Genomic DNA, 24,840 nt, shown 5'->3' with positions numbered 1-24,840 from the left:
AGGCCTTAGCAGCCAGTGCTTGTTCCTTTTTTTCTTACCTTTCAAGTGGAATAATTATTTATAATTATTACTCTTTTCAATAAATAAATAAATAAAAAACTTTTAAGAGTCACCCTGTGCGCACCCTAAGTCTCTTTGATAGCACTCCCTCCTGCTCGCATACTCATACAGAGATTTACTACTTTTTACATTCGAATTACGAGCCAGCGCTGCGCTCACTTGCCTTTGCTTGGGTTTGAGGTGCCAAGTTTCAGCGTAAAATAATTGGGTCCAAGAAAAGCTTTCTGGATTTCATTTTTACATAATTTTTTTCTTCTGAGAAGTAATTTCTTTGAAAAAGTATTTGATTTAATGCTTTTATTTTATTTAGAAAAAAAAAAATGAAGGCTACATCATTTATAATAAAAAATTATAACTTCACATTCTCGAAAAAGCAAACAACAGAAAACAAAAAACCATAGATATTACGAACTAAAATCAAAATGTATCGCGCAAATTAGTATTAAATGAAATTTCAATGAGAATTAATGAAAATAGTATTAATCTTAGTGCAGCAAAAGCACTAGGCAAGCAAGCATTTGAATAAAATTTATAAATTTTAAAGCATAAATAAATATTAGTAACTGTGAAATTAGAAAATAATCAATAGGCAATTATACTAAAATAGCTTCGAAATGAAGCCTTAGACTCATGCAACTCATGCAACTCACTCGAGCATTTAATCGATGCAGCTAAGAACTAATTAAGAATATGCAGCATAATCGATTGATCAGTAGCTCAATTAAGCAGACATTTTGTTAAGTAAAAAAAAACAAACAAAACAAAAGAAACAAGAAAAATTTCTCTTATAAAGAAACCGAAAAACATGATTTTTATTTAGGCGATCAAACAACGATTTCGTTATTCGTTTCTTCAGATTGTTTTTTATATCATCAGCTTTATGAGTTCTTCGATTAATCGATTATCAAAGATTTGATCAAAATTTCATAATTATAAAATTTCGAAGCAATAACCAAATCACGAAAACTAATTTAAAATCACAAAAACATTTACAGGCACTTACATACATACATACATACTCGTATACATAAATTATAATATTTTAAGAGAAGTGTAATAAATGCAGCAATCAGCTTCACATGGATACAGCTTTAGCAAATACAAATACAAATACAAATACAAATACAAAAAATACTAATTTGTAGCCTGCATAACCTTTAGTGCATACTTACATAAATAAGCAAATCACATAATCATCATTACATCAATCAATACTAAAAGCAAACAAGCAATACATATAAATTCCTCCAAAACATTTAAATAACTGCAATACATTCACTGTCCTGCAAGGCGCTAAGCGTTTCCTCAAATTACTCAAAAAAACAAAAACACCCAAAATGAAAAGTTAAGAGAGAGGTAAGTGAGCTGTATTTATTTTTTTTTGTTGTTTTGTATTTTCTTACATGTTTTATAAAGCACATTTTGAATTATGTAGACTTGGTAAAATCCATGGCTAATAAAATGATTATTGATTGCATGGAATTTCATTCAATCGATGATTTCTTTTGTGGCTTGGAATTTTCTGGTCAGCCAAGGAGAAACCTCCGAACACGTCTCTAGCAGAGTGCACTGCAGAGGTTAGTGCTTACTTGTGCTAATTCGCAACAGTTGGGCATGTCGCGTCTTTTTCCACCTGATCTTTCCAATGCAAAGGCGGCCTTCCTCTGCCTCTTCTACCTCCACCAGGAAGAATTACAATTTTAGTTATTCACATAAACTCTTTCATTGAGATGATCCCCAAAGTGGAAGTACTTTATGGCCAAATTGCTGCAACATCTCGTGAAATCATGTTTTCAGAATATTTCATTTGGAAAAAAATATAGGCAACGTTGCTAGGTTAGGTTAGGTTGAAGCGGTTGTCCACTGCGGGACACACTCAGGCTCATAGTCCATTGCGATGCGGCGTAATGCCACTTATTTCTATCTCACCTGAAACGAGTATATGCCAATGAAACATTTTAGAAGATCCCTGATTTCCACTGTACTGAAATCTTCCAATTCATTCAAAAATTTTCTACCTAAAATGGTAAATCTACGTCAATGGCATAGTGCTTCGTATTTCATAAGAGCTTCTTACTTTATGAAAGCTTCTTAATTTAAGAAAGCTTCTTATTTAAAAAAAGCTTCTTACTTTATGAAAGCCTCTTACTTTATAAAAGCTTATTATTTTATAAAATTTGTCTTAGGAAAATTTTGACACAACACTTTTGTCACTTATCGCTCTCATCCCGAAAGGCTAAGCAGTCGGCAAGAACTTGCTAAGCTTCCTTTGTTGGTTTACCTACTCACTTCCCCAAACGCGTTTGAAAACAACTGTGAAAGCTTGACATTTTTGTTTGAAGTAGCTGTATTCGTAAAACTTACGTTGAAAAGCTTTAAACTTTGATGAAAGCTTGTTATTTAATAAAAGCTTCTTATATTATAAAAGCTTCTTACCTTATGAAAGCTTGTTGTCTTATGAAAATTTTGACGCAACACTTTTGTCATTTATCGCTCTGGATAAATCTACTTAGCCGAGTAGCCTTAGTGGAGGAAGAATTTATAAAAAATACTTACCTACTCACCTACCAATATGTTCTTTTTGAAAAAATTTTGAAAAGAGTTCACCAACTTTAAAACCTTTTTAAACATTGCAGATTAATTCTGCAATATTCTCGCCAGAGCTTTTAATGTATTCATGTCTTTTTTGAGATCGCAGTTTCTTAAAAGCAACCTCCATAGAGATTCCGAAGTGACTAATTTAAAGAATCTTTTGCCAGTTTTTGGTGTTGATTTTGAATCAAATAAAATTTTTTTAGAAAATTATTCTCATTTCTCTTTATTATGATAATATTCGTATGGCTCAATTTTGTATGGAATAAAATATCGGCCAAATGGCCTCGGCGGCACACCTCCATCCGATGGTCCAAATTTTCGATGACGCTGAGGCATAATTGAGGTTCTATGCCGTTAATGTGCCGAATTATCTGACCCTTTAGCTCTTGAATTGTTGCTGGCTTATCGACGTACACCTTTTCTTTCAAATAACCCCAAAGAAAGAAGTCCAACGGTGTCGTTAATTTAGGTGTTGTTCACATTCAACATCGGCCCTTGAAATTTAACCACCCTTTATATGGCAACATATCTTCCGCATATTTTGGAATACTTAAAAATAAATTTTTGTATAACAAAATATTTCATAAACTTCTTCCTCGGTGGGAAAGCTCTTTAAGATTTTTTTCAACCATTGGCACTGCTTTTGTTACTTTTTGTGTGGACAAATTTTCATTATTCATCATTCGAGTCCTATTTTGCAATCTACGCGAAATTTCGCACGGACGTATCAGAATTGCAGGACGGCGTATGAAATATCTGAACTATTCACTGGAACTCATACATCCACACAAACATATTTTTCATATTGCAGCGGAATTGGAGGACAGTGAATTAAATTCGACATAAAAAACGTATCACCAAACTTGAATATCAAACGCATGCATGTCAGCTCATCACGCACGCACACACACATACACATTTTGAACTCAAGTAATCATGCAAATCACTAGAATCGCTTGAACATTGCGCAGAAGATTAAACCGAATCACAAATTTGAAAAAAAAAAACAAAATCCATCTTCATATCGAATAGAACACAAAATGTTTGCCATTTTTGTATATAATCACAAGAAGTCGAAAATAGTGAATAGAGAAGCGGATGTGTGCAGCAGCAGAAAAAGTGAGTCCAGAAAAAATTGTATGGCTGCAGGGGAAAAATGAGCTAAAAATTTTCACAGAGATTTCAATGAAATATATTTTACACATTTCCTGCAACCTAAAAACATACATACATACAAACCGAAATGGTAAATTAAAAAAAAAAAACATACAAATACAAATTTTGCAAAGCATCAACTATTCTATCCGATAATATCTCAGCTACATTGCGAGTGTAGTTTTTTATGTAAAGTATTAAACTATGTAAAAATAAATTTATAATTTTAGCTGTAAATAAATATTTAAGAAAGAGAACAAGAAGAAGAGGTTGATTGAGTGTTGGCTGTTGGTGAAACAAAGGTATTATTACAGAAGTGCAAGAGTAGCGGAGAAATTTCGTATGCAACAGCGGCTGTAGCGGCTAATGCGTTGAGGCATTCACAAATGAATTGTAATAAGGAAAATTTTTTAAAATAGAAATTTATTAAATTTAAAAGAAAAATATGTATGGATAGACATGCACCTTTTAACTTTTAAAAGCGATTTTACTTTTCTAATTTATAATTTTGTAAATTACGTCAAAGGCCGACGAAGAACAGTAGAAATGACAACTCAAAATGTAATATTAAAAAACAAAAAAACACAAAAAATAAATACTTAAAAAGAAAAAAAGATTAAATTGCAAAACCCCAAACAAATTTAAATATAATTATTTGCTGTAGAATATAAAAAGAAAAAAATAAGTTTAAGACAAAGTTCTTGGGATTAAAGCAGTGTAAAAAATATCACAAAAAAGAAAACAAAATTGGAAGAAATTATTTAATTTTTTTGGCATTTTCACTAATTTACAAATGAATTGTATAGAAAATGATTACTTGCTGTACAATTCACACTTTTTAGTACATATGTAAGTGTATTCGCATAAAAAGTCATTTTAGTTTTTAATGAAAAATTAAACTATATTCGTAACTGGAAAATTTTAGAAATTTTAAATTTAAGAAATAATTATTTTTAATACTTAAATTGTAAAAGGCTCTCACTACTGCGATTTAAATGGTGTTTGGTTTGCTAGTCGCTGTTCAATTTCTTTTTGATTTGCATAAAAATTATTATAACAAAATTATTTATTTTTTTATTTCTACAATTTTTCGGTTTTTCCTGGTCTATAATTAATCTTTAAAAGCGAATATATTTTTAAAAGTTATTATTGTAATAAAAATACATTTAAAACATCAAACCATATGTATGTACATATATAAATAATAAACTCTGAAAAGCGCAATCGCTTTGTCCATTTTGTTTACAAAGCAATGAAATTTTTATTTTAAGTCAAACACAAACGAATTTGGTTCTATTTAATTTTTGTGTATTATTAATTATGTATTATTTTTTCCACTTATCTAAGTATATCAATTATAAATTTTTACATTAATTTATAATACAAAAAAGGCATCAAGTGAAAATCACAAATATAAAAAATAATAAAAAATAATAGTTTTTGTTTTATTCAAATCTGTTTTTGTGTTCGTATCTTCGTTTTGCGTTTGATTGCGTGGCAAGTTAATGGCAAGCCATTAAAGAAAATATGGATCGTTAATATTTTGGTTTGGGAAAGTGAACTGAATATATTGAATATTTTTGTACTAAATTTTATTATTTGGCTTTTTTTTAATCTTTCTTTATTTGTCATCGAAGTTAAAAAAAAATTTTCAAATAATATTTAAAAAAAACAAAATTTTTTTTGGACAAAAATTAAAAAAAATATTTTTGGAAAAAAATTAAAAAAAATATTTTTGGAAAAAAATTAAAAATATGTTTTTTTAATAAAAATTGTAACAGGATTTTTTTTTAAGTCATTTCTTTATTTTTTATTGGAGAATATTTTTTTAGAGCTTAACTTTTTTCAAAAAAGTATTTTGTTTTTTAAGATATTAAGTTTTCCTAAAAACGTGACTAAAAACGTACTGAAAAGTTGTGTCAATTATTAAGAACAAATTTAAAATTTTTGACCAATTGCATGGCAAGTTATAGTAAACCAGAAAATATGGATCGTTAGTATTTTGGTTTGAGAAATTGAACTGAAAAATATATGAAAAAATTTCGAAAAATTGTGTCAATAATTAAAAAACATTTTAATTATTTGGCTATTTTAAAAATCGTTCTTTATTTCTCACAGAAATTAAAAAAATATTCACAAAATTTATTAGAAAAAAGTTTAGAAAAATTTAGTGACAATTTTTTGGAAAATAAATTTTAAAAAATTGTACAACAAAAAAATTGAAAAAAAAAATTTTTAATAAACAATTTTCTTTTTAAGTCATTCTTTTGTTGCAGAATATTTTTTTAGACCTTAATTTTCAAAATAGTATTCTTTTGCTTTTTATTAAAAATTGTTTTTTTGCAAAAACGTCTGTTCTTTGTTTTTTATTGAAAAATATTTTTTTAAGATAACAATTTTATTCAAAAACGAGATTTCTTTCTTTTTTATAGAAAAGTTTTTAAGACAACTTTTATTTTTTTTAATTTAAAAGTATTTTTTTCAAAAAGGAAATATTAAAATAATATTTTAGAAAAAAAATTTTTTTTGGATAAAAATTAAAATTTTTTTTTAATAACAATTTTAATAAAAAAAATTTTTTAAGTCATTTCTTTATTTTTTATTGGAGAATATTTTTTTAAGAGCTTAACTTTTTCGAAATGGTATTTTTTATATTTTATGAAATTTTTTTGATACACTATTAAGCATTTCTGAAAAGTTTATTAAAAATTTTTAAAAATTGTGTCAATAATTAAAGAAAAAATTTAAATTTTTTAACTACATTTAATTATTTGACACGGTTTATAAATCTTTCTTCATCTCTTATCACAATTAAACAAAAAGTGTTAAAAAAATTTTTAATTTTTTTTTTTTAATATTTTTCCAATTCCATTTTTTTTTATAAACATTTTTTTTAAGTCATTCCTTTAGTTTTTATTCGAGAATATTTTTTTAAGAGCTCAATTTTTTTCAAAATAGTATTTTTTATTCTTTATTAATTATTATTCTTTATTAAAATTTTTTTTTAAGATATAGTGTTTTTCCAAAAACGTTATTTCTTTGTTTTTTATTGAAGATTATTTTTTTGAGATAACAGGTTTATTCAAAAACGAGATTTCTTTCTTTTTTATAGCAGAGATTTTAAGATAACTTTTTTTTCTAAACGTAATTTCTGTATTTTTAATTCAAAAATATTTTTTTTTGTTTCAAAAACTAAATTGTCTTATTTTTTATTTGAAATTGGTGATATTATCTATTTTCGAAAACGTAATAGATGCTTTCCATTTCAATTCAACCGGGCTATTCGGGACATGTTCCTCGATTTCGATGTAACTCAAATATGTTGCTCTCTGGTCAAAATAATGAGACACGTATTTTTTTGTTTGCCCGAAAAAAATGTTTTTCAAGAGTTATCGGCAATTTTGTTTTTCGGCTCAGAATCGATTTTTTTAATTATATAAGAATTTTTTTTTTAATTGCTCATAACTTAGTCAAAAATGGGCCGATTTTAATGATTCTGGGTTCAAAATGATGGTCATTACTTGCACGAGGGACTTCATGTACAAACAACAGCAAAAAAGTAGTTGAAAATTTATTATTTTGCAAAGAACAAAAGTGCGAAATTTTTTCGAAATTCGAATTTCAAACAGTGTATTTTCTTTTAACTTTTTCCAACTCAAGAGGTCACCTCAAACTTCAATTGAGCTGAATGAGTAAGGAATTTTTGAGTAAAAAACCTGTTTCGCACGTTTTGTTTTTTGCTTATTGGAAAATATATTATGAAGATATAAATATTTTTTTAAAGCCCCAATTTGCTTCCCTTGCTTTTTAAAATATTAATTTTTTTCAAAATCTTCATTTCTTAATTTTTTATTGAAAAATATTTTGTAATGTTTTCCTTTACTTTTTGATGGGAATTTTATTTTTGTATACAATAATTTTTTTTTTTTTTCAAAATGTAAACTCTTTATTTTTCATTGAAATATACGTTTTTAATTATTTTTAATTGAAACGTATTTTTTTATCTAAAACGAAATTTCTTCCTTTTTTTATTGGAAAATCTTTTTGAAAGATATTAATTTTTTTTTAATCAAATTACTTAATTTTTATTGTTTATCAAAAAACCGGTTTGTTTACAGTTTAATATTTCAGCGTTTTTATATATCCTAAAAATGTGTTATTAAAAAAAACGAATGCAAAGGTACTAATAATTTTTTTTTTAGTTTTTTTTAACAATTTTTTTCGGCTTAGTTTTTTAATTTTATAACATTTTTTTGTTTATTTTTTCATAAAAATTTCAGAGTTTTATTTCTCCAAAACTTAAACTAAATTTTAATTTTTTTAGTATACACTTCGCACAAAAAAATTAATTTTTACACCAGTAAATTTTTATTATTTTACTCTGATTCTTCACAATTTTAATAGTTATAAAACAAACAAACTAGCAAACAATTTAAAAAGTGACATACGAAAATATTCAAACGCACATTTAGAAAATAGTTATTCGAAGAAAAGTAGTTTATAAAATATTATAAATGTCTATGTGAAATACCAGAATCAAACATACCCACGCATACATGCATAGAAATACACAGGAAGACTAGCGGCAGTAAGAGATGGCTGAGAGAATGGGGTAAAAATTGGGAACCACGCGTGCAACTGAAAGCGGTTCAGCAACAACTCGAGGTAAGTCAAATTTTAATTGAGAAAATTTGTTATCATAGCAGGTTTCATAAAGGATGGAGCCTGGTTTATGAGGACTAAAAATTGCATCTCTTTGCGATTTTTTTTTAAGGAAAAAATTAATTTAGCACTACAAAGTTTTTTCTATCTTTTAAGGGGGTAGTATGGTATTTTTTTTCATTTTTTTTTTTTTTTTTTTTTAAATTATTCTATAACATCTTAAGATTATTGTGTGAAAGTTTGAAGTGCATTAGAGTAAAATTGACAAAGACACAAAGGATTAAGTATCTACCTCTCCAACCGGATTTCACGCTGTAAAAATCTTCACAAATCTTTAAACGCGTTTTTCTCACACTTGCCTTTTTTACGGTCGGTGTCCACTGTAGATTCATATCTACTGCACCGATTCTTTTCAAATTTGGTTTTTTTGTTTCTTTACTTTATTCACGAGGTAATGACGTCGAGTTTTTTTTTTTTTTTAAATTTTGTCATATTTTAAAACAACAAAGTTTTCAAGTTTTTTTTTTATGAAAAATCGGTGTTTTGACTTCAAAGCGCTTTAAAAAATTAAAAAAAAAAAAAAAAAAAAAAATTCGACGTTGTTACCTGCGAAACTTTATTAGCTGATGAAATCAATTTGGTTTTTTGATTTTAGTTGATCCAGTAATGAGTTCTGAGGGACACCGCAATAAAACTTTTTTATGAGACGTCCGCGAAGATTCGCTGCCACCAACTCATTTCTTCATAAAAATCAATGAAAATTTCACACAATATTCTTTAAATATGACTTTATAATGAAGTAATTTTAAAGTTTTGAATAAATCAACTGTGTCGACAAAAAAAATTTCGAAAAATATGTTTGTTTTACACCGAATTAACCATACTACCCCCTTAATGAACATTTAAAAAGTAGAAAAAATTTTTGTACTGGTTAAAATAAGTTGAAAAAAATGTTTAACATAGAAATTAGTAGAACGCTGCAACGCTGGAGTTTCCAACTGGCGTACAAGATACAGGTCGTAATTATTATCTAAAGCAAAAAATTCAAATGGATTTCTAATTATCATGATTTTTCATTCTAGATGAACTTAGAAAACTGAGAGAAATTCCAAAATTTCAACTTTTTGGAGGTTTTAAAGAAAAAAATGCCTTTCTATAAAAAAAAAATTCACTTCAACTTGGTATAAAAATCTTGAAAATTTTTTTTTTTCTCTATTTTGTTAGTTCAAATAGAAGAGAATTTAATACTGAAGGGAAGAAGCTATGATTAATTTCAAAAGGTGCATTAGTCTTTTTTTCATTCATGTACGCCAATTCAAAGAAATCATAAAAATGAAAAGGCGAGAAAAGAAGATAAAGTTTGTACTATAGCTGTCCGGTCACAGCGTAACTACCTAACGCTCGCCTACCTTTGGCTTTGTATCTACGGAAATATTGAGAATTAGGCTCTGTAACTTTGTGTGAATATTCTAAAATATGTATATCAGGAATCGCTTAAAACGAAAAAAAAAATTGATTTTTTTGACCTTATAAACCAGGCTCTTGACTTTAGTGCAAAGACGGAGTGCAGAAAGAATCTATTTGAAACACTCTTTATCGAACCCCGGATACATATTTGACCGATTTTGACTATTTTTTGTTTTTCTGCCTTTCTTAAATGTTCATTATTTCTGTATAATTTTAATAATATAATTATAATTAAGAAAAACATTTTTCTACAATAATAGCGGTCGCCCCTGGGCAGGCAATGGCAAACCTCCGAGTGTATTTCTGCCATGAAAAAGCTCCTCATAAAAATATCTGCCATTCGGAGTTGGCGAAGTTTCAACAGACAATGGCATCCCTTGCACTTTAGTAAATGCAAGCTTAGATTTATACCACCACAAGGTTCTAAGCTTCCGCCTTCATAGCCAATGCTGATTTAAACGTTGCCCTATGAAATACACAGCTTTTACTAAACATTTGTTTTAAATCTTTTTTTATTTTTTTTTTTAGTTTAGAGATTTCACTTGATGTAAAACATTTCACTCATTTAATTTATTCACATTTCAGGCGCTGTTTAACACCGCAAATGTTCACTGTGGCAATGAGGATGAAGGGATAACCAAACCAGAGAGGGGCACAAGTGTATTTATAAAGTAATGAACATGAACATCATATCAAACGCACCATGAACAACAACAAATTAAAGGACATACAACAATAACTTGATATATGTAAATGTAATAGGAATAATAAAACAGAATTGAAGTTAAGTCGCTCAGCATTAGAAATATCAACTAATTGAAAGGCATGAAAAATGTCAAAAAAAATGCATTTTTTTAAGGAAACACTATCAAACACACATACATACACACACATATACATGTAATCAATATAAAAATATTCGCAGCATGAAAGCAACAAATAAGCAAAACGTAAACAAAAACGAAAATATGAGATTAAAGGCAGCTATTTTACATTTTTTCAATAAAATACTAAATGCGTAATTGCTAGTGATGTGAAAAAGAAGACGAAAAGAAGTAGAAGAAGAAGAAGCAATGTCTATATTAAAAAAGCAATTAGGAACCAATAAAGTAATGATTAATATTAAAAATAAATTTAAAATTAAAATTAAAAATATAATATAATAAAGAAAAATAAAAATAAATTAGAAACTACCAGTTGTAAATATTTAATTTCTGAAATACGGTAGTTAATATTAAATTTAATTGGAGGTGATAAAAAAAAAATTGCGGAAAAAAATGTAAATAAGTAAATTTATAAACTAAATTTTTCTTTATAATTCAAAAGCTCGTGAAATCTCATAAATTGGTTATTTGCATGAAGTGAACATCTTTATTTAAGTTAAAAATTATGCCACACCTTTAGTGGTTACACATTTTTGGCGAGTAGTCCACGCTTACATGATGCTTATCCATATCTTGTGGCCTAAAAGTAGGCACAAATTGGGGTCTCATGGCATGCAAAAATACGTTTCACTTGAAAATACCCGAAATACTTTGGAATGGCGTTACGATCAGAATATTTTGGAAACGCATAAAAAATGCAAGTAATTGCTTGGCAGTAAGAAGAGTCAAGCAGCGAGTATTTGTTATAACCAGCAGTTAAAAAATTTTCAAAATTATATACTTACCACTTAAATGCATACATTGAACTGTGTATTGTAATTTGTATCTTTTTTTGGGCATTGTACTATTTTTATAAGCTGCATGAGCAACAGGAACTTTATACTTCACGTATCTCGATAAACTCTGTATTATCGTCACGATCAAATACTGGCAATTCAGTGGCATTTTCGCACTGTTTTGCGCCAGCGCTTTCATTACCAGCTTTGTGCCCATGCAATGAAATTTTTGACTCAGCCAAATAGTGTGCGGTACTTATTATCCACAAGCCACATGATTTCCATTGAACTCTTGTGTGACTACACCAACTGCATGAACAGCAACTTGCTTGAATCGTTGCTTCTGTAAGTACATTGGCTAGTTTTAGATGGGTTGCTACTGTGAAGTCTAATAATTCATTTCAATTTAGTGAACTCCATAGTTTGGACACATTTTCGTAGTATTCATGGAAAAGCTTTCATAATATTAGAGCAACTTAATATATATTATTAGAGCCTCAGAATTTATAAAATTTTTTTAGCAGCAATTCCATCTTCATACTCTGATTGAGATCCTCCTCTATTTCTATCTCTTCCACATTCACTTGACACTACTTCATCGCCTTGTAGGCTTCACAGACAAAATTTTTAAAATTCATATTCAAATTCATATATTTTTTTACTTATCTAAGAGTGCATCTATTTGACATATGGAAATGGTGTTGCTCTAAAACTCGACTTTCAAATTGAATTGCTGGATTGAAAATATTCACAAAATTATGTGCATACCTTAGGCTAATAAGTAATTGAATCTTATTTATTCCAAAACTAGCCCCTTAACCTACGATTTGGATCGAGGTTGTTAGGCCGAAATCGTATACAAGCTCGGGAAGTTTTTTTAAATCATCTAGTTTCAACCCGACCCCATGGCACACGTAATATTTACGTTTGACCCGATCACCGTACGTGATTTATGCCCGTCATTGTGGGTGACCCTTTCAGAGGGGTCGATTTTGGTGTTTTTAGGGGCGATTTTGGTTTTTGATGAGATATGACTTCTTAAGCATTGCCAGTTCGTACTCGTACGAGTATGCCCCATTAAAATATGCTGCAGACCTCGTGAATGAATATTGAATACCTCGGCAACGCACTTATAAGTATGAGAAGAAAAATGATTTTCGAAAGCACAAATTGGAATTAATTTTTCTGGAAACTGAAAAGAGGTGGATATTGAGGATATTGAAGATTTTGAAAGTTTCTTATTGTGTCTGCTTATTCTTAATATTGCATGGAGTCTGAATGTATTCCCATTTGAATACGTTGACAGGTAAGCAGCAAGCGGGAAAGATTTCATTGGCTTTGGATAAAAGGCGCCGATGACTAGCATTTTGCGCCTTTGCTGGAAGAGTGTCAGAAAAAAAAATACCGGAATACTAAACAAAAGAAAACTGGTATCGAAATTTGCATTTTATTAATTCTGTGGAAGTAAAAATATATTGTATATTCCTTCTATTGCGTTAATCTATTGAGTAACTAATAACATAGAGTCACAATCGCGAATAAAAATTTTTTGTATGTGGGGTGCCAGTACTGGCAAAATTCATCTATTAGTCCGGGAGCCAGGGGTTGATTTTGGACTGCGTTTTTATACCGTTAATTTCTTGACTATACTTGTGATTTAGCTTTCATGAATAACGTAAATGAACGTCAGCTGGCGCACCCGCGGTGGGTGTGATTGTGGGAGGCTACGAAACGTGTCGAAAAAAAATGTCTACCCACTCATTTTATACCGGCTGAAATTTTTTTCATGTATTGTTGACATTTAGTAGAATCAAAAAAAAAAATAATAATCAGCTGCGCCGTAGAGGGGGTAAAATACATCAGCTGAACGCAATGATACAATCTTGCTTCGGCTGACGGTCTTCCCACCGCTATAAACGCAGCTGACCATCATTATTATATTTTCATATGTGTCCAAAATTATGTAAAAAAATTTCAATCGGCATAAAGTAGTTTTACTTTTTAATTTATTTTACAAGTTCGCCTGTTCAGCTGACGTGCTTTCCCCCCTCTACCGCGCAGCTGACTATTTTTTTTTTGTAATCTACTAAATGTCAACAATACATGAAAAAAATTTCAGCCGGTATTAAATGAGTTGTTAAAAATTGTTTTTCGTTACATTTCGCAGCATCCCACGCACGTATCCACCGCTACTGGACCAGCTGACGGTTGGTTTCGTCATCCATTGGATGGCGTTTGCCTTCAGTATTATAATCAGTCGGCATAAAATGATGAGGTCAAAATGACCCCTGGCTCCCGGACTATATATTTGCCGTGTTCAAATCGACAACGCACTTGCTTCGTGTCGCATTCTCTTTGTAGAGCCAAGTAGAGCTCGTCACGATATCTTCTCTTCATCTTCTTTACACCCGATCGGCCTCATCAATCTGCGTGTTTGCCAAATAATTAGTGATTGAGGCTCTATCGTTCAACCATTGAGTAAGTAATGAGGACACACTTTTAGCAAAATCCAGTATTTGCCTATTTTTATCAACTTTTTAGATGGAAGCACCACGTAGCACCACGCGTTGTTTATTCTTCCTTCTAACTCTATACATATACGAGCAGAATGATCGTTGCTCGCCTTTATAACTCGACACAAAGGTTTGCCTATCCTCTAATTTCCATATTACTTACTTTACTAAAAAGAGAAGTGCAACATACTGGGTTGCCCATATTCGACAGACCCATGTGTTTTTTTTTTTTTTTAAATCAAAGAAAAACACTATTTTTTTGATGTTGACGATAATAATCATTTTGATTTGTTGTCATTATTTTTTTAAATATGATATCTCTCAAACGGCCGCCTTGAGCCTGTACGGCGTATTGAGCCCGTTTTCAGCATTTTCCATAGTTTTAGCTAACATTTCGGCTGGAATAGCGGCTATTGCCTCACGAATGTTGTTCTTGAGCTCTTCTATGGTCTTTGGCTTATTAATATAAACCTTTGGTTTTAAATATCCCCACAAGAAGAAGTCAGGTGGCGTTAAATCGGGCGAACGCGGTGGCCAGTCAAATCGTCATTTTTCGACATCAAACGACGAGGAAAAAATTTCTTCAAAAAATCGATTGTGGTGCGAGCTATGTGTGGTGGAGCGCCGTCTTGTTGAAACCAGAACTGACTCATACGCTTTCGACGAATAATTGGCATTACAATTTTCTTCTTTTTTTCACAATTGACTTCTTTTGTTGAATGTAAATTGGGAGCGCTCGCGTGGCGTGTACTGTTCCATGGTAAAAATCTGCCTGGACTGACGCTTCCAACGCGGTATGTCATTAAGCGATCTGACGTCTCTGTCAAAAGATACAAAGGTCCGTCGAATATGGAGGGTTGCCCATGTATGTATTTGAGTAGAAATCGAGTGCCAGTACAGATGCAAAATAATTTTTGTTCGAGATTGTGACTTCATATTATGACGTACTTATTGGTTAAACTTTCAAAATCCATTTTTAATACAACATGAAGGAAGGTGGGTGATTTTTTTACATACTTGTCTCAAAAAATATCTGTTTTTTGTTTTTGGATTAGATAGATAGATAGAAGTATTTTGGATTATGACACTCTTGCAGCAACGGCGTGATATGCACCAGTCCCTGTTATGATGGGCGATCTTTTCCTAAACAATTTTCACAAAACGATTTTTGTAGATTTTCCACAATTGCCGCTTCTATATAACCATTAACTATCATCTCCATTTATAAATAAAGAAAAAGGCAAATATGGTATTATAGGAAAATACATAAATAAACTACTTGTATGTATGTATGTAAATTAGTTAGTAGGCAGCGTTTGCGCTGCAAAAGAAAAGAATCCTTGTAAAAATACAAACGATACTCACAAAATAGCTATGATATTAGTATTAATATGAAAGAAAACATATACAAGCAAACAAATATACTATGTATGTGTAGTGTACATATATGAAAATTACAAATTTTTAAAATCTAAGTCATACACGCATACATTCACACGTATGTATTTGCATTTGAAGCCACACATTCGGGTGCAATCGAAAATTGTTAAGCGACAGCCCAAATGTTGTAATTAGAGAAGAAGAAGAAGAAATAAATGAATTAACAAATATTATTATTATTAATATAAATAACGTAAAATAACAACTTTTTTCAAATGTGAGCGCAAATAGCGCTTTCAACTCGCTTTCAATGTCAGCATTTGCCGTCTAACCTCTTATAATACTAAATGTGATAGTAGTGAAGTCTATTTTTGCAAAAACACAAAACAGCAACAACAACAACAACAAGTAATAATAACACAATAAAATGCAAATAGATTTTCTTACTCAATTGATAATAAAAACAAAAAGTGCAACACTAATTTTTATAAATGGCGATATAATAATAAAAAAGGGGGATTTTACTAAAAGTGAATAGAATTGGATGAAATTGAAAATGAATAGGAAATGGTATGAAATACATAGGCTTGTAAAATTTTTAAGCTTAATAGAAATGAAAAAAAGCAGCTAGAAAACAAACTAAATATTAAAATATTATAAATATTAAACTAAATATGATTTGTTATTTGACCAAAGCATTTTTTACACATAAACGGTGGTTAAGTTTCAAGGGCCGGTGTTGATTTTGAATCAAATACAATTTTTTTAGGAAATTATTGTGATTTCTCTTTATAATGATAATATTGGTATGACGCAATTACGTATGGAATCAAATATCGGCCAAATGGCCGCCTCATCCTTTAGCTTTTCAGTTGCTGGCTTATCGACGTACACCTTTTCTTTCAAATAACCCCAAAGAAAGAAGTCCAACGGTGTCGTGGACGCTTAGGTGTGGTTTACATTCAACATCGGCCCTTGAAATTTAACCACCCTTTACATGTATGCATACATATGTACATACATACTCAGTCGCATGAGATTACACACCTATCTGGGTACAGGATATGATGTTGTATGTATGTATATTCTCTGCCTCAACACGCAAGACTTTTTTCTTAGCTAGAAGGCTTAGAACAAAGCAAGCGAGCAGAAAAATTAAACTCGTGAGCTGGAAAGTTAAACTCGTGAGCTGCGAAGTTAAACTCGCGAGCCGAAAAATTAAAGTCGAGAGCGTGAAAATTGGCCACGGGAGCTGTAAAATTAAACTAGCGAGCATAAACATTAAACTCGCGAGTTAAAAAATTAAATTCGCGAACTAAAAAGTTTCACTCACGAACTGAAAAACTTAGTCCGTGGGTTACAAAATTTCACTCGCGGGTAAACAAAATTAGACTTGCAAATTGAAAAAATTATTACGTGTTAATAGCAGCCATAAACGAAAGGAGAAGATAGTAAAAGTGTGCACACAAATTCATTTTTTTTCTCGCCAGCTCGCAACTGAAGAGCTCTTAATTTTTCAGCTCACGAGCGAGCATTTTCATGCGCTGATTTATAGAGGTTTTATAATCTTATTTGATGAACAAAAGTTTCCAAACGAATTTGTTTTCAAATTTTTTTACTCGCCAGCTTGTAACAAAAAAGCACGCAATTTATCAGCTCACGAGCGAGTATTTTCGTATGCTAATTTGTATATAAAAAATGCAATTGAAAACAAATAATTAATGACTTTTCCGTAGAAATCAATGTTATTAGGTGCATATTCAAATTTATCGATGTCTAACACAAAAATGCATATAATTAGAAATTCAGCAAAGGCTCAATAAAAGTAGATATGAAATAATTTTTGAGAATACACAAGTGATAAAAGTCTATGAAATTAAACAGACACTGAAGGTGCGAAGGAGAAAGATAAAGCGAGAAATGAAAAGTGAAACTTGAGGGACATTACTTTAAGCTTGAAATCAAGGCATGGGAGGTGTGGCCATGAAATAACGAGACTGATGCTGTTAAACACTTATTTCTGATTTCATGACTATTTACCTTTAATCAACTTCAATACACATTACTGGTCTAAGCCGACAAATCTCCTAGAAAATTTTTCATTTTTCGAAACATTGGTAGAAGTTTTCCTCTATCAGCTTCTTCAGCGCACATACCGATTTCTCTTTCTCTGCTTGGACGGACTCAAATTGTGGGCCTTTTAAAGCAGATTCTATCTTACCTTAGGAAGCAATTGAAAGTCGTACGGCGCAAGATACGACGTATACTCGTCAGGTGGATGATCTAACACTCCAAGGCTGTACTTGGCAAAGAAACGTCTAAGCAGAATGATCCGCTAAATGATCCGTCATTCCTTGCACTTCTCTTGAGTAGAACCTCAGCTCTATTCTAGTTTGCTAATCGACTTTTTTTTAATTTTTTCAATTCGCCTATTGCGATCAATATTTGCGACAAGCCTCATAATCTAGTGATTGGTTTTTTAAGGTGTGAAAACAGCATTAAGTTCTTTCCAGTGACAGTCTCTCCTTTACATAATTTTTTTATTTCACGATCAGAACACATCTACCAAGTTTTATATAAAAGTTTCAAGACCACCTGACCACTGATTTATTAGAGAGAAAAGAAAAGAAGTGTATAAAAATCAGCTTAACAATAAAATATTTATTATTCATAGCTTCAATAGATTACTAAGTTGACAAAGCTAGTTTCTCGTAAATTAAGTATTTGTGATAGTTGTGAAACAATCGATAAAACTATTTGTATAGATTTCATACATACACACACGAGTTCATAGCAGCATTTAATTAAAAATTAATTAAGTGAAAAATTTCCATTTCCTTGATCTGATTTCATAAGTGTCGTTAACTGATAAGGAGGCTTCACTGATAACCAGACACCCGATTGATTATCAGATCTGAATGTAATTATTTCGTAGGAAAGTAAAATAGTATAATCAATTACAGAGAAAGCACAACTCAACGATAGATGATAAGGAGCAGATAATTGAATAGCCATAAAAATATATATTGAATATTGATAATAGAAATGTAATAAAACTAAGAAATTCATAACACATATTTTAATAGGTTTTAAACAATTTGATATGAAGCAAATAGAGATTTCTAAAGTGTAGATAAAATTATAAATGATAAACTGAGGTGAAAGGAGTGTGCTGAAAAATCCGGAAAGAGGAACACTGATATCATTCAACAACAAAAAACTATGTAGTACTCGGAACAGTCTGTGCAGCAGAAAAGGAAAGTCGATAACTCATAGTTAAGATATGAGATAGATAACTGAATAATATAGCCATCTTTTTCGCACATTTTCATTGGAGGAGCAATTCCATGTCAAGTGATCTCAGTATTTGGACATGGCTTTAAATTTTTCTGAAAATTGGGTTATTTGTAGGACTACGTATTATAAGAAGTAAATATGAAAAGTTTTGAAGAAAAGTTTTTTGAAAAATAAAGTAAATTTTGTTATAGAGTTTTTTAAAGTGGAATTCTTCAGTTAGTTTTAACATTTTTATACATATATACATTTTTTTAGTGCAAAATATATTTTTTTAAATAATTTTTTTAATTTTTATTTTTATTTTATTTTTATTTTATTTTATTTTTTTTTTAATTTTTTGCTAACAACGTTTGTTGAAAAATTCGAAGGAAAAATCAAATATCTTTTGTTAAGTTTTTTTTAATTTTAGAATAAAATATACTTGAAAACCATTTTAAATAAAAAAATTTTTTTTTTTAATTTTAAAATTTTTTTTTGGTTTTGTTAAATATATTTGAGGAAAAATTCGAAGGCTTAAATAAAATATCTTCTCTTTTTGCTGCATTTTTTGTTGAATTTTAGAATTAGATACACTTATAAATAAAATAATTTTTTTAAAATACTATAAATTTTTGTTAAAAATTTCTGTAGGGTGAAATATATTTTTCTAAAATTTATTTGTTATTTTTTAATTTCAATTTTTTTGTTAAAAACGTTTGGGTAAAAATTCAAAGGGACAAAGGCAAATATCTTTTTTTTTCAAATGTATTTTTAATTTTACAATAAAATATACTTAAAAACAAATTTGTTTTTGAAAAATTTTAAATTTTTTGTTAATTTTTTTGTTTTAATTTTTTAATCAGATTTTTCATATTTGTTTTGTTTTTTTTATTTCATTTCATTTCATTTTTCATTTTACCTCGAGAGTTTCGTAGTGCGATTGCCATAACTTTGCGAGTTATATTCAAAGCCTAGCGATTCACTAGAGTAGAATTTTTGGTTTCTGGTTCGTCGTACGTATTTGAATATAAGTAGAAAAGTTATTGAGATCCTATTATGAAACTTTCAGGGAGTACTGAGCATAGTATCTGTTAGTATCAGAAAACCAAAAAAAAACATTAAAAAAAATGTAGGTCTTTTTCCAAAATTACAACAAAAAAATGTTCGGAAGCAAATAAACATTTTTCGCAAAAAAAAAAATTAATTTATATTTCAGTCTAAAAATTATATATACCGTCAGCGTCAAAATAAAGTGTTCACCAGATATTGTTAAGTTTTGACTATTTGTTTACTTATTTTATAATTTCAATTAATTGTTTATAAAAATATGGTTCGTACCAAAATAAAACCCATATCAGCTAAGGTTTCGAACTAAACACAAAATTTATGAAAATTCAGCAAATGTTCAGCAAAATTTCACAATTTTCACTAGGAATTTGTAGAAAAATTTCAGGTACGCAGTTTTGTAGATTATTGAATAAATAAAATACAAAATTCAAGTAGTTCAAAAATCGCGTTGATTTTTGACAATTTTTTCTGCTGACGGTATAGGATGTTTTTTCTATATAGGTATAGTAAGAAAATTGCGTCGAATAGAGAAACTGCTCAAGACCGCTTTCTAAAAAAATTGTCAAAAATCAGTGTAATTTTGAATGTAGTTAAAACTTGCATTTCATTATATCGAAATTGAATGATCTATAAAACTAGATAACCGAAATTTTTCTAAAAATTCTAAGTAAAAAGTCTGAAATTCAGGTGAAAATTTGCCGAACTTTTACAAGTTTTATAAAAGGTTTTTCAATTGGCGCGGGTCGACTTTGGCGCCCTGTGGCAGCCATTTTGTTTTGGTGACATCTGTCAAATCTTTTGTTTATTATTCAGTTGTTTATGCCAAATCATCATGGCAAGTTACACGATTGAACAGCACGTTCAAATGATAAAACTTTATTATCAAAATGAGTGTTCATTAGCGCAAACGTTGCGCGCATTGCGCCCATTTTTCGGTAGACGTGGTGGCCCTCCCAATTTCTTATGGCCCATATTGAACCATTGGGACCTAGACTACATGTGGTTCCAGCAGGACGGCCCTACGTGCCACACAGCAAACGCCATTTTATTCCATTTCAACATCTACCCGCCCTTATTGAAAAACCCTTTACAAAGTTCGAAACTTTAGTTTATATGGCTTTTGTTGTAGTTGAACTATACTTAAAAAAAAATAAAGAAGTTTGAAAATAAATAAATGAATAGTCAAATCCTATAACTGCATGTATAAATTAAAAAAGCTATATCTATATAAAAATGAATACATTTCACATATGACAAAAAAAATGTTTCCCAAAGAAAAACATTTTTTTTTAATTTGTTTTTTTCTTATTATATTTTATCCCAAAAATTAAAACAAAAATTATAAAAATGTTAACATTAAGAAATTCTGTATGACTTTAAAAAACTTGACATAAAAATTTTCAAAATGTTTAATTTTTTTTTAATTATGTTATATCTTGAAAATAAAAGAAAGCTTATAAAAATATCAAAAGTAGGAGAAGATTTTGACTTTAAAAACTCCGTACAAAAATTTCGAGCGCTGAATAAAACTCAAAATTACAAAAATAAAACATTAAAAGAATTTTCAGAAAAATTGAAGAACATGCCCAAAATACTTAAATGTGATATGTGAAAATAAGTCCCATTTATTTTCAATTTATCGTCGTTACTAATTTGCTAGGCAGGCTGTACCAAAATATGCAATAAAAGACAAGAGAGAGATAATAACGAAATAGGGAGCAAAAAAGTGAAATGGATGCGTAAATCAATATGAGTAAGAAGTCTGAAGGCCAGCAAACTATGTTTACAGTGGGCACTAACAAATTTATTTGTATTTGTAGGTACGTAAAAAATGAAAGTAAAGAAGCAATAACTTCAAATGAAAGGGAACTGAATACTGGAAAAAAATACTTGTTTTTAGGTAAACTAAATTATTGAAATGATTATGAAAAACCACATAATATTAATTCGCAAACGAAGAAAGCAAAAGCGTTTAAAATAAAATAAATAAATTTTGACGCTAATTTTTTGGGCATTCTGAGTTCATATCATCAACCATAAACATTTTTTTCAAGATCTTTTTTCTTACTTTTCATTCACAATAAGATTCTCTGCAGAGAATCAGTGTCTACAAATCAAGTTTACTGTAATTTTTAAAAGGAAAATAATAAAAAAAAATTATATGAAAGTGAGAAAAAATTAAAGAGATAGAAAACCTCCCCGCCAGCATATATTCAAATGGTGTGATAAAACTTTACGACATTAAATAAAACTAAATTAGATTTAAAACAAAAATTAGGTTTAACAAAATATTTAACTTAAATGTACTAAAAAAATTAAGAACATAAAAGAAAAGAAAACAAAAGACAAAAAGAACTCAATGCAAATGTATTACACACAAATAAAATAAGGAAGCATTTGTCCGAAAAAAACAAAAAAAATATTAACAATTACTTTATAGTGAAAAATATAAATATATAAAAATATTAGAAATTAAAAAAAAATACATTAAGAAATTTAAAAAATTCAAAATAACAAAATCAATTAAAAATATTAAAAATTCAAAATAAGAAAAAAAAAAATTCAAAAATACTAAAAATTCAAAATTAGATAAAGAATAAATTAAAAAATTCCAAATAAAAAACTAAATAAATAAATAAAATTTCAAAATTAAAAAAATCAAAACAAAAAAGTCCCATTGAAATATATAAAAAATTCAAAAAAATGTTCGACTCACAAAATGGCACTAGCCAAGGCGCATTGAGCAGGTAGTGGATGGTAGAACAGCTGATATGATTTTTTTCTATTTATTTGGTTTCAAGAGTGTCAAGATCTTTTTAAATTACTGTAAACTGTTAAATTTTTTAGAAATTTTCACATTCTAGTGACCAAAAACAACAACAAAACACAGTGTTAAATACAGATACAAGTTTTTGTTTTTGCTCTACTGCTACTTCCTGTTCCATGTGCCTGGAAACTCACTAATAGGAGAGTACTTTAAAATGTATAAAAAAAGCGAAGGCAAAAATTGAAACAAATAAATAATAAAAAATAAAATAAATGAATAATAAAAAATATATAACTACAAAAAATAAATAAATTATAAAAATAACAAACAAACAAAAACAATCAAAAAAAGCACACAAATAATTTAAAAAGTAAATATTAAAAGAAAATAATTACGAATAATGATGAAATTTGAAAGAAGCAAAAGAAAGTAGAAATAGAAATTCAGTTTACCTTTTACACTCTTCAAAGAAAAAATTATGTTTAATTTTAATCTTTTAAATTTAATCATTTTTATAATTAAAATTTAATCATTTATATAATTAAATTTAAATAAAATTAATCATTCGTATAATTAAATTTATGGACGATTTGGTTTAGTCATTTCCTTACTTATGAAAAACTTATCCAGACAAAAACTGGTAGTCAATGCATGACACTGTCCACAAAAAATGTTTCAAAAATCAACAGGATTTTGTTATCACTTGCAACTTACATTTTAGTAAACTAAATTCAATGGGTAATAAAACTGCATACCAAAAATTATTTTAAAAATTTTATATAAAAATTTGGACTTACGTTAAAAATTTGCAAAATTTTCATAATTTTTGTGCAAAGTTCGAAGAAAAAGTTTAACGGATTTTGTTATATAATGTAAACTTTTATAAAAATTAATAGACTTTAAATAAACCAATACAAAAATAAAAAAGTCTAAACTGGTTAAAATAATTGGCCGCACACCTATTTTATTGCCCCTGAGTGTTTAAGTATGAGTAGGAGTTGGGGAAAGAGTATCTTAATTTGAATTTTCACCAACCAATGCAAATGGGTAGATCGGAATGTATGTGATTCATGAGGAACCAAAAAAAAATTTTGAGATTTTAATTCTACATTTAATTTTTTTTTAATATACTGCAAAAAACCCTTTACAACTACACAGACATAATTAATAAACTGAGTTTTAGTGCTTAACCCTCTAACACGTAATGCATAAATCGCTGCGAGTGGAAAGTTCATTACTTTTTTTTTTGTTTTGTTTGATTATTTTGGACCGAGAAACATGAATCTCAAGCCAGGTTTGCGTTGCGGCAGCTAAACTAATGTAAAGCCTGTCTGTGTTTCTAATTTACAAAATGCCTAAATTGTTGTTTTATATATTTAATTTTTTATTTGTAAAGGGTGGTTAAGTTTCAAGGGCCGGTGTTGATTTTGAATAAAATACAATTAGGAAATTATTGTCATTTCTCTTATGATAATATTGGTATGGCTCAATTACGTATGAAAAAAATATCCGCCAAATAGCCGCCGCGGCCCCGGCGGCACACCTCCATCCGATGGTCCAAATTTTCGATGACGCTGAGGCATAATTGAGATTCTATGCCATTAATGTGCCGAATTATCTCATCCTTTAGTTCTTGAATCGTTTCTGGCTTATTGACGTACACCTTTTCTTTCAAATAACCCCTAAGAAAGAAGTTGAACGGTGTCAAATCACATGATCTTGGCGGCCAATTGACATCGCCGCGACGTGAGATTATTCCGCAATCAAATTTTTCGCACAAAAAAGCCATTATTTCGTTAGCTGTGTGACAAGTGGCAGCGTCTTGCTGAAGCCACATATCGTACACATCCATATCTTCCAATTCGGGCCATAAAAAGTTCGTTATCATCTCACGATAGCGAACACTATTCACAGTAACTGCCTGACCGGCCTCATTTTGGAAAAAATACGGCCCAATGATGCCACCGGCCCATAAACCGCACCAAACAGTCACTCTTTGTGGATGCGTTGGTTTTTCGGCAATCACTCTTGCATTATCATTCGCCCAAATGCGGCAATTCTGCTTATTGAAGAATCGACTGAGGTGAAAATGTGCCTCATCACTGAAGATGATTTTCTTCACGAAGTGCGCGATATGCATTTTGATTTGAACACCCGTTTTCATAATAAGCCTGAATAACTTTAACGCGTTGCTCGATTGTGTATCTTTCCATGGTTCAAATTGAGTTAATCTGAAA

General features: G+C 29.5%; 1 protein-coding gene across 4 annotated transcripts in view; it reads left to right on the top strand.

Annotated features, from left to right (window-relative positions):
• Window positions 1-24,840, top strand: part of LOC129247500 (uncharacterized) — a 77,693-nt gene that overhangs the window by 45,019 nt on the left and 7,834 nt on the right. For 2 of the 4 annotated variants that reach the window (XR_008582562.1, XR_008582561.1), the window contains exon 6: window positions 4,041-5,157. The gene's annotated coding sequence lies outside the window, so the exon portion shown is untranslated. Of the gene's footprint in view, window positions 1-1,055; window positions 1,417-4,040; window positions 5,158-24,840 lie in introns of those variants that run through there. The other 2 variants (XR_008582560.1, XR_008582559.1) reach the window with 2 other exon arrangements.

This window comes from Anastrepha obliqua, chromosome 5, assembly GCF_027943255.1.
Source record: "Anastrepha obliqua isolate idAnaObli1 chromosome 5, idAnaObli1_1.0, whole genome shotgun sequence".
Taxonomy (NCBI): domain Eukaryota; kingdom Metazoa; phylum Arthropoda; class Insecta; order Diptera; family Tephritidae; genus Anastrepha; species Anastrepha obliqua.
Note: the sequence above shows the minus strand (reverse complement) of the source record. Positions and strands in the feature narration are given on the sequence as shown.